This window comes from Vipera ursinii, assembly GCF_947247035.1.
Source record: "Vipera ursinii genome assembly, chromosome: 12".
NCBI classification, from domain to species: Eukaryota; Metazoa; Chordata; class Lepidosauria; order Squamata; family Viperidae; genus Vipera; species Vipera ursinii.
Window position 1 is genome coordinate 14,549,480 of NC_139525.1, and position 8,711 is coordinate 14,558,190.

Below are 8,711 nucleotides of genomic sequence, written 5' to 3' on the forward strand. Positions count from 1 at the left end.
ATAGCTATAGAGGTTTGGACCTCTCTAAGGAGAGAAGTCGAATGTGGAACACGGGTGACTTCTGAAAGACAATCTTTTCTGTCTATTTGTCTATCTGTCTGTCTGCCTGTCCATCCATCCACCTCTATCGTCTTCTCCATCTGGATCTATCTTTCTCACCAAGAGTTAGCGTCCCCTCTTTGAATACACCTAATGAAAATGCATTTGTATGTTTATTTGTTTATTTACTTGATTTATATGGCCACCCAGCTCAACACAGTAACTCTGGGCATCTAACAATACATCAAAACATACATACAACACAACACAAAAATAAAGCCAATATCTCAATGTTCAGAGAAAGTTAGTTTGTCTCCCATCTCTCAGATTTTTACATTTGGTTGGTTGGTTGGTTGGTTGGTTGGTTGGTTGGTTGGTTGGTTGGTTGGTTCGTTCGTTCATTCATTCATTCATTCATTCATTCATTCATTCATTCATTCATTCCAAGATGAAAGAAACATATGCTAACTGTCCTGTCTTTCATGATGCGACACTGCCTCCAGTGGTCTGCAGTTCCTCTGTTCTTTCTGTACTTCCATGAATTCCCAAGAGAAATCAGGAGAAGAAAACTGCTTTCCATGGGTATAATTTTCCAGTAGCAGCAGTACACTTATTGCTTCCTGGAGAAATAGTGGAAGGATTTATGCTTCCCCTGAAGACTCTGGAAAAATAGTTCAAACAGTTCCTCCTAATCCAGTGGAGAGTTTTCATGGGCTGTTTGTGCCTTGTGTCATAAAGGCAGGAAAAATGGGAGAGACAGTGGAGGGGTATTGAAGCACTTCATAGCTCCCCACAGTGGTGAAATTGTAGATTTTGTGTCAGTCCAACAAAGTAGATCAGATTAAGACACCAATGCCATATAGGTCAAGACTACTTTATGGTAACAAGCATAGAAACAGAATCTTCCAAATCTGAAGGTGCTTCCCCATACTTCACTTATCTTTTTGTGAACTATGGAGAGGTTTGTCTGAGACACTTTTTCAAGTTATTTTCTTAGTCTGGCCTCAAATCCATCTTTTCTAACTGTTGCCTTGGTAGCAGCTATTCCCTCTTCCCTCTGCATTTTGGGCTCGACTACCTAAATGTTTCCAAGTAGTGTCCACAGGGTAATGATTTTTTTTAAAAAGTCAACATGGCAGCCATCATCATGCAATCTAGAAATTGTGGGTGCCCATCACTGGAGGCTTTCAAAAGGAGACTGGACAAACATTTGTCTGAAATGAGATAGGATTTCCTGCCTGAACAGGAGGTAGGACTAGACCACCTGCAAGCCCCTTCCAACTCCATTATTCTGTTAACATATATTAAGAGGTTTGTTGGTCATTTATTTTCTCCATGTCCCTGACTGAATTGAACTCTGCAAATTTTATATTTATATCTTTTTTTCCCAGGAGCTCAAGATAGCCTACAGAATTTGCTAGCAATTTCATCTAAGTGACCTCAACAACAGTTGACAAGATTGTGGAATACAGTAAACATTCCGATTTTGGCATTTTTCCCAAACGACAGAGAAAGGATGCAGGATTTCCTCCCATTTTTGACCGAGCAATGACCGAGCTTCAGGGTTTGCGTGACTCTTTACCCAACAGTTGTGTCTCTCTGAACACTCAATAGATTGTCAAGGAGAACTGATAGGTTGTGGCAAGAGCCAGATAGATTTTAATCAGGGATACATTTTGTTGGGCAATTTAATCCATTGCCCAGAGAAGTCCTTCTCCAAAGGGCATTTTGAGATGGTGAATATCTGTGTCATGTTCCTGCTCTATATCAGGAGCTGTGAATGATTGATGTGGCTGAACATTCACTCAGCTTCAGCTTTGTCCAGCTTGTTAGGGTCTGGGGGTAGCAACACTCAAAGTGGAATGAATACAGGGCAAGTGGAGAACCAAATTCTAGAAAAAAAACATGTTAAGTTGTTGGCCATGTCTTCTTTCTTTATATTTATCATCTTTGTGTGAGGCCTCCAGACTTGCCAAACAATTGCACATTTTCAAATTTCAAAAGACATTAAGAAAACAGATGTCTACCCCTCAAGGGAAAGAGAATTACAGAATTGGAAGAAAACTTGGAGGTCTCCTACTCTGAACTTCTGCTTAAGCAGGAGACCCTAGAGACCATTCCAGACAAATGGCTGTCCAATCTCTTCTAAAGAACCTCCAGTGATGGAACACCCCAACTTTCCAAAGGCATGCAGTTTAACTGATTAATTGTTCTCATTGACAGAACATTTCTCCTTAATTCTAGGTTGGATCTCTCTCTCAGAAAAGCACATCTTCCTTCCCCTATCCTTACCACTTTCTACAGAGGAACAATCGAGAGCATCTTGTCATACAGCATCACAGTTGGGTTTGGAAGCATCACTGCTTCAGACAGGAAGGCGGTGCAGAGAGTGGTGAGGATGGCTGAAAAGATTATTGGCAGTTCCCTCCCTCCCATCCAGGACATAGCATATAAGCAATGCTTGAGCAGGGTCTGCAGGATTGCCTGGAATGTTACACATCCTCTTCACAACCTGTTTTCCTTGTTACCTTCTGGGAGGAGGGGGCTTCATGGTATCCAAAGCAGAACATCCAGATTCAGTCACAGTTTTGTTCCATACAGTATTAACCTTGTGAACTCTCAAGCCTCCTCCTTCCATCATGTATTCAAGATGGACAATGATTAATATTTATAAGTTACTTATATGTAAGGGTGTACTATACATATGTTGTATAGAGAATGTGTAAATGTGCGTTATGTATGTGTAGACTTTGAGAGCGAGCAACCAAATTTCATTTTTAATGTGTGCCATTGTGCTCATAGTAAAAAATGGCAATAAAAGTTATCTATCTATCTATCTATCTATCTATCTATCTATCTATCTATCTATCTATCTATCTTTCTATCTATCTATCTATCTATCTATCTATCTATCTATCTATCTATCATCTTTCTATCTATCTATCTATCTATCTATCTATCTATCTATCTATCTATCTATCTATCTATCTATCTATCCATCCACCCACCCACCCACCCACCCACCCACCCACCCACCTATCTATCTATCTATCTATCTATCTATCTATCTATCTATCTATCTATCTATCTATCTATCTATCTTTGATAAGTTTCCATCCATTAATTCTCATCATGCCCTCAAATGCTTTGGAGAACAGGTCAACCCGCTCTTCCCTATGACAGCCCCTCAAATATTGGAAGACTGCTACCATGTCAACCCTTGTCCTTCTCTTTGTTAGATTAGACATACCCACTTCCTGAAAAAGTTCATCATACACTTTAGCTTCAGTCCCCTAACCATTCTGTTGCTCCTCTTAGCTATGCACTTTGGGATGAACACCCTTCGAATGGTGAGAGAGTATGAAAACATGGCAGACTACAGGAACCTTTTGTGCTTCAGATTGAGATTCAGACAGCACAGATTCATCCCCATTAGCCTGTGCCTGTTTTCGACAGTGAAGGGACCCAGGGCAGAAAACATCCTGCAGCTCCACACCCATTTGCACAGCTCAGCTGACCCTGAGGATATGGGGAAACCTCCAAGTGGCCTCAATGACTCTCAGAAAGAGTGCTAACGAGCAGATGACTGCAAGGAATATAAATCCTTCCACTCCCCACCATCTAGCCAGAGCTGAAGAGATGAGAAGTGAAACATCTTCGAAAGAAACACAAGTCCAGTTGCCTCCTGAAAAAAGCACCTTTGGGACAACCTTACCTGGATGACTGAGAATCTCCACAGACATTCCTCTTTCTAGAGTTTCAACATCATTTTTGTAATGTGGTGACCAAAACTTGATGGAGATATTCCAAGTATGCTCTTACAAGTGCAGGAGAAAGCAGTAGTAGTATCACTTCTTGTGACCTTGATGCTATCCCTCTGTTGATGCAACCTAGGACTGCATTGACTTTTATGGGAGCTGCGGGACACTCTGGCTCATTTTTAAGCAATTGTCCATCAGGACTCCGAGATCCTTCTCACAGTTACTGCTGTTTACTACAACTTTTTCCTCTTCTCAAATTACCTCCAGATTTTTGTGTGTGTGCATTCCTTCCCAAACAGGAAGAAAACAACAAAATAACAGAACCCCAAATCTAATATCTCTTTCACAGGTGAAAATGATTGGCATCGTGATGATATCTAGCTTTTCTTTTTCTTTTAAGGACCTTGCTTCAGGGTGGAGTTGAGGCGACTGAATGGAGCTGAGCATTTACTGACCAGATGCCCTTCATGATGCCTAAATGGAGCTCACAGCAGATGTTTTCTCTTTGCACCCAGAAAGAGAAATAATTGCCACTACCTAGGATTGAACTCACAGCCTCCTGATAGTGAGGTGACAGCTCCACCTCTAGGCTACCATGTTGCTTCTATGACATCTAGCATCAGCCTGTACTAAAGCTTTACACTTTTCTTCCTGCCTAATTAAGACAAGCAATTTGCAATTTTCTGTACAATCAGGAATTTGTCTACAGTACAGGAACATAATGAGAAATACAGCTGAAAAAAAAATCTAATAGACATGTCCATAAAGTTAGCAGGAGCTGAGTTCAATTTGATGGAATCTTTAATTTTTTTTTATGCAACCACTTTAGTGAAGATTTCCAAATATAGTAAAGGGAACTAATATTATTTCATATTATTTGGGAAAAGTAGTATTGAAACTCGGTGCAAGGTTGATAAAACTAAGAGAAAAAGTTGGAGATAACAGGGCTTCTTGGAGAGCAAATTTCATAGAAGCAGGCGTAAGTAGCAAAGAGTCTCCTACAGAGGTTCCCAAACTGGAATATTGTAGAATAGGGGTCTAACCTTGCAACTTTAAGACTTGTGGACGTCAACTCCCAGAATTCCCCATGCTGGCTGAGGAATACTGGAAGTTGAAGTCTACAAGTCTTAAAGTTGCTAAGGTTGGACTCCTTTAGTCTAGAGCCAATGTGCCAACCTTGGAATCTTCCTAAATAGAACACAGAACATAGAATAATAGAGATGGAAGGGACTTTGCAGGCCTTCTAGTCCAACCCCCTGCTCAATCATGACTTCCCGGATTTCTACCTAGTCTGATTTGTGTTGTGATTCAGGGTCAGCCTGTGGGTTCGGCAGTTGGGTCGGATGACTCAGAGGAGGAGGAGGAGGGGGGTGTTGAAGAACTTGCTGATGATGGCTTTGAGGCTCCGCAGAGCCCCCAGCCAGGCCCCTCCCACCTGGTGGAGACCCAGCTGTGTGAGCCTGACAGCGTGGATGAAGATGACCCACAGCTGGCCCTGTTCAAGGACGCCCGACGCAGGAGGCAGTCAATTAGGAGTAAACAGAGGAAGGCAATGGGGCTCCTCGGAAGGAGGCACAGAGAAGCCACGCCCTGAACTCTATATAAGGGGAATGTGTGGGAGGGCTGGTTTGCTGAAGGCAACCGCTTGGATAGTTCATGTTTCTTAAAGCTCCTGTTTCTTGGTTTGTCTTGTTCCGTTTGTTTTTGTGGTAATAAATTTGGCAGGCATAATTCCAGCCTCTTGCCTTCTTGTAAAAGGGGTTGTCCCTGCTTTTGATGCAGGGCCGGTAGCAGGCTGGTACAGAACAATTTGGGATTCTTGGAGAAATTTTGGAGCCTCTTTTCTCTTCTCTGACTTGTCTCCTAATTCCAAAACCGTACCTGCCATTTGGCTTCCTCACATTCCACTTTTTAGACCACACATTTCTTGGGACATCAGAGTTTGCTCTCCTTTTTGTTTAAAGATGAGTCTTGATAGAACTCAAATTTTATTTCCAACTGTTTCAGAAAAGGGAAACAGACGGTGTCCCTTACATTAGAATTAAACAGTTGACAGTTAAACCTGAAAACAAAAAAAAATCCCTAATGCTAATTTAGTGTTGGCCAAAATTAATTTTCTCCCCCTCTTTTTCTGCCAAAATATCCTTGCTGGTCCTCACTTGAGGGGTCCTTGGTGCTCTCCGAGCTTGGTTGTTGTCTTGCAGATGTTCCATTACCCAACTAGGTAACATCATCAGTGCTAATCCCTGTTATCTAGTTTGAATAATAAAACGTCTGCAAGAAAACAACGAAGCTCAGAGAGCACCTCATTTCAATCCTGAGATGGAAATACTCTCCTTTATTGACCTCGCTTGATTATAACAGTTTCAAAAAGGGCTTCCTTTGTTCTACATATGGCAAGAAATCCAGTATCTTCTGAAAGGAAAGGTCTAACCGCCTTCAAGGAAATGGGAGACAATAATGATCTCTCTTTTGATGCTCCCAGCGTTAATACTAATTTCATCTCAAGCAAAGAATAGGAAATACAGGTGCAATTTAATTTCATCTCCTTCTTCCCCTTGCCCCTTCTGTTTAATCAAGCATAAAATAGGAAGATGTATTGGCTGGCAATTTTCTCTTCCCCTTTTTTTTCTCTCTCGGTGCCTCCTTGAAGAGCTGGCAAAGCAGCACATTTTTAATAAGACAACAAGAAAAATGCTGATTAATTTCCTTATTTCAGCTTTGATTTCAAAACAGGGACGTGAAAAGATGAGGCTGTGTGTATTTCAAATTACTTTTGCTTCTCAATTGCCTTGAGAGCTTTCTGAATTAGGAAATGGATTCGGGCAGTATAAATAAATCAATACATCTGTCATCATGGCATGCAAGGGATATGCAAATTATCAATGTAGGGGAAGCAGCAATCATACAGGTGGCTGAGAATGGATGGCAAATATTTCCTTGAAGAGACAAAGGAAACTGCATTCTCCCCAACCCAATTCAGTGATATTTACAGCAAGAACTGTAACCCTATCCTATGAGCAGTCAAGATGCTAAAATTCTTGGAATATCACAGTAGGTAATCCCGGAAATCGAGTCCACGAGCTTTGGTACAAATTAGCACGAACTAATTAATTACTGAAATAATTACTTGATTAGTACTAATTAATTTGGTACAAGTAGAGATTAGGCAAAACCTGGCTCAAAAACAGTAGCTGTGGGAGAGAGACCTCGGAGTTCTAGTGGACAATCACTTAAACATGAGCCAGCAGTGTGCAGCCAAAAAAGCTAATGCAATCCTTGGTTGTTTAAACAGAGGTATAGAATCAAAATCACATGAAGTATTAGTACCGCTTTATACATCCTTAGTCACACTTGGAATAATGCATCCGGTTTTGTTCATCACGTTACAAAAAAGATGTTGAGACTTTGGAGAAAGTGCAGAGAAGACCAACGATGAAGGGCCTGGAGACAAAAACATGAAGAACGGATGGAGGAATGGGGTATGGGTAGTCTAGAGCAGAAGTCCCCAACCTTTTGGGCACCAGGGACCAGTAACATGGTGTTGTGATTCAGCGTCAGCCTGTGATACTGGCAGCTGAGTCTGATGATTCTGAAGAGGAGGAAGAGGAGAGGTTTGGAGAGCCTTTGGTTGTCAGAGGGAGGCTCTGATGCACTGCAGGACTCTCAGCCTGGTCCCTCCCGTCATGTTCCTCATCAGACTCAGCTGTGTGAGCACGAGGTATTGGACGTAGATGATTCACAGCTGGATCTATTCAGGGACGCTAGGAGCAGGAGGCACTCAAGCAGAGTAGAACAGAGAAAGACAATGAGGCAACTCGGTGAGAGGAGGAGAAGGCAATGAGAAGCCATGCCTTGGGACTGCTGATCAAAGGGGAAGGTGTGGGAGGTGCTGGTTGCTGAAGGCAACCGTTTGAAGATCTTCTGCTAGAGTCCTGGTCTGTTATTCCTGTTTAACTCTTGTTTGAACTTTTGATTTCTTTGTAAATAAATTTGGTTGGGTTTTTCCAGTCTGTTGACTATAAAAAAGGGTTGTCCCTGACATTCAAACGGGGCCGGTCGTAGGCTGGAACAGAACACATGGAGAGATTTTTCCATGGATCAGAGGGGACGTGGTTTTGTGTGCTGCCTGCATCCCACAGATGGGGCTTTCCTTTTTGTGTGGACTGGTTGCTGGCATGCCACGGCCCAGTACAGGTCCACGGACTGGGGGTTGGGGACCCCTAGTCTAGAGAAATGAAGGACTGGGGGGGGACATGATAGCAGTATTCCAATATTTGAGAGGCTGCCACAAAGAGGAGGGGATCAACTTATTTCCCAAAGCACCAGAAGGACAAGAAGGACAAGAAACAAGGGTTAGAAACTGACCAAAGAGAGAAGCAACCTGGAATTAAGGAGAAACTTTCTTACGGTGAGGACAATTAACCAGTGGAACGGCTTGCATCCAGAAGTTGTGGGTGCACCATCACTGGAGGTTTTTAAGCAAAGAGACTCTAGAACAGACATGTCAAACTCGCAACATCACATGACATCGCGCAATGTATCGGGACGGTTTTGCCATTGCTGGCAATAGGGTGGGCGTGGCTTCCGGATGATGTGTCCAGCCTGCAGGCTGGCAGTTTGACACCCCTGCTCTAGAAAAAGTGCAGAGAAGATCAACAAAGACGATTAGGGGAAAGAAGGCTAAAACATAAGAAGAACATTTGCAGGAACTGGGTATGTCAAGCCTATTAAAGTGAAGGCTTAGGAGTGACACGATAGTGGTGTTCCAATATTTGAGGGGCTGTCACCGAGAAGAGGGGGTTGATCTATTTTCCAAAACAACTGAGGGCAGGACAAGAAGTAATGGTTAGAAGATCATGAGATAACCAACAAAGAATTAAGGAAAAATGTCCTGACAGTGAGAACAAT

At 42.4% G+C, this 8,711-nt stretch overlaps 1 protein-coding gene and 1 long non-coding RNA gene across 5 annotated transcripts in view; both read right to left on the minus strand.

The window, feature by feature from the left end:
• Window positions 1-8,711, minus strand: part of LOC310646119 — a 510,475-nt gene that overhangs the window by 59,277 nt on the left and 442,487 nt on the right. The window lies entirely within an intron of this gene.
• The window catches only part of DCX (doublecortin), a gene marked incomplete at its 3' end in the record, with an annotated part of 61,096 nt that overhangs the window by 44,993 nt on the left and 7,392 nt on the right, over window positions 1-8,711 (minus strand). The gene's annotated exons all lie outside the window — the stretch shown is intronic.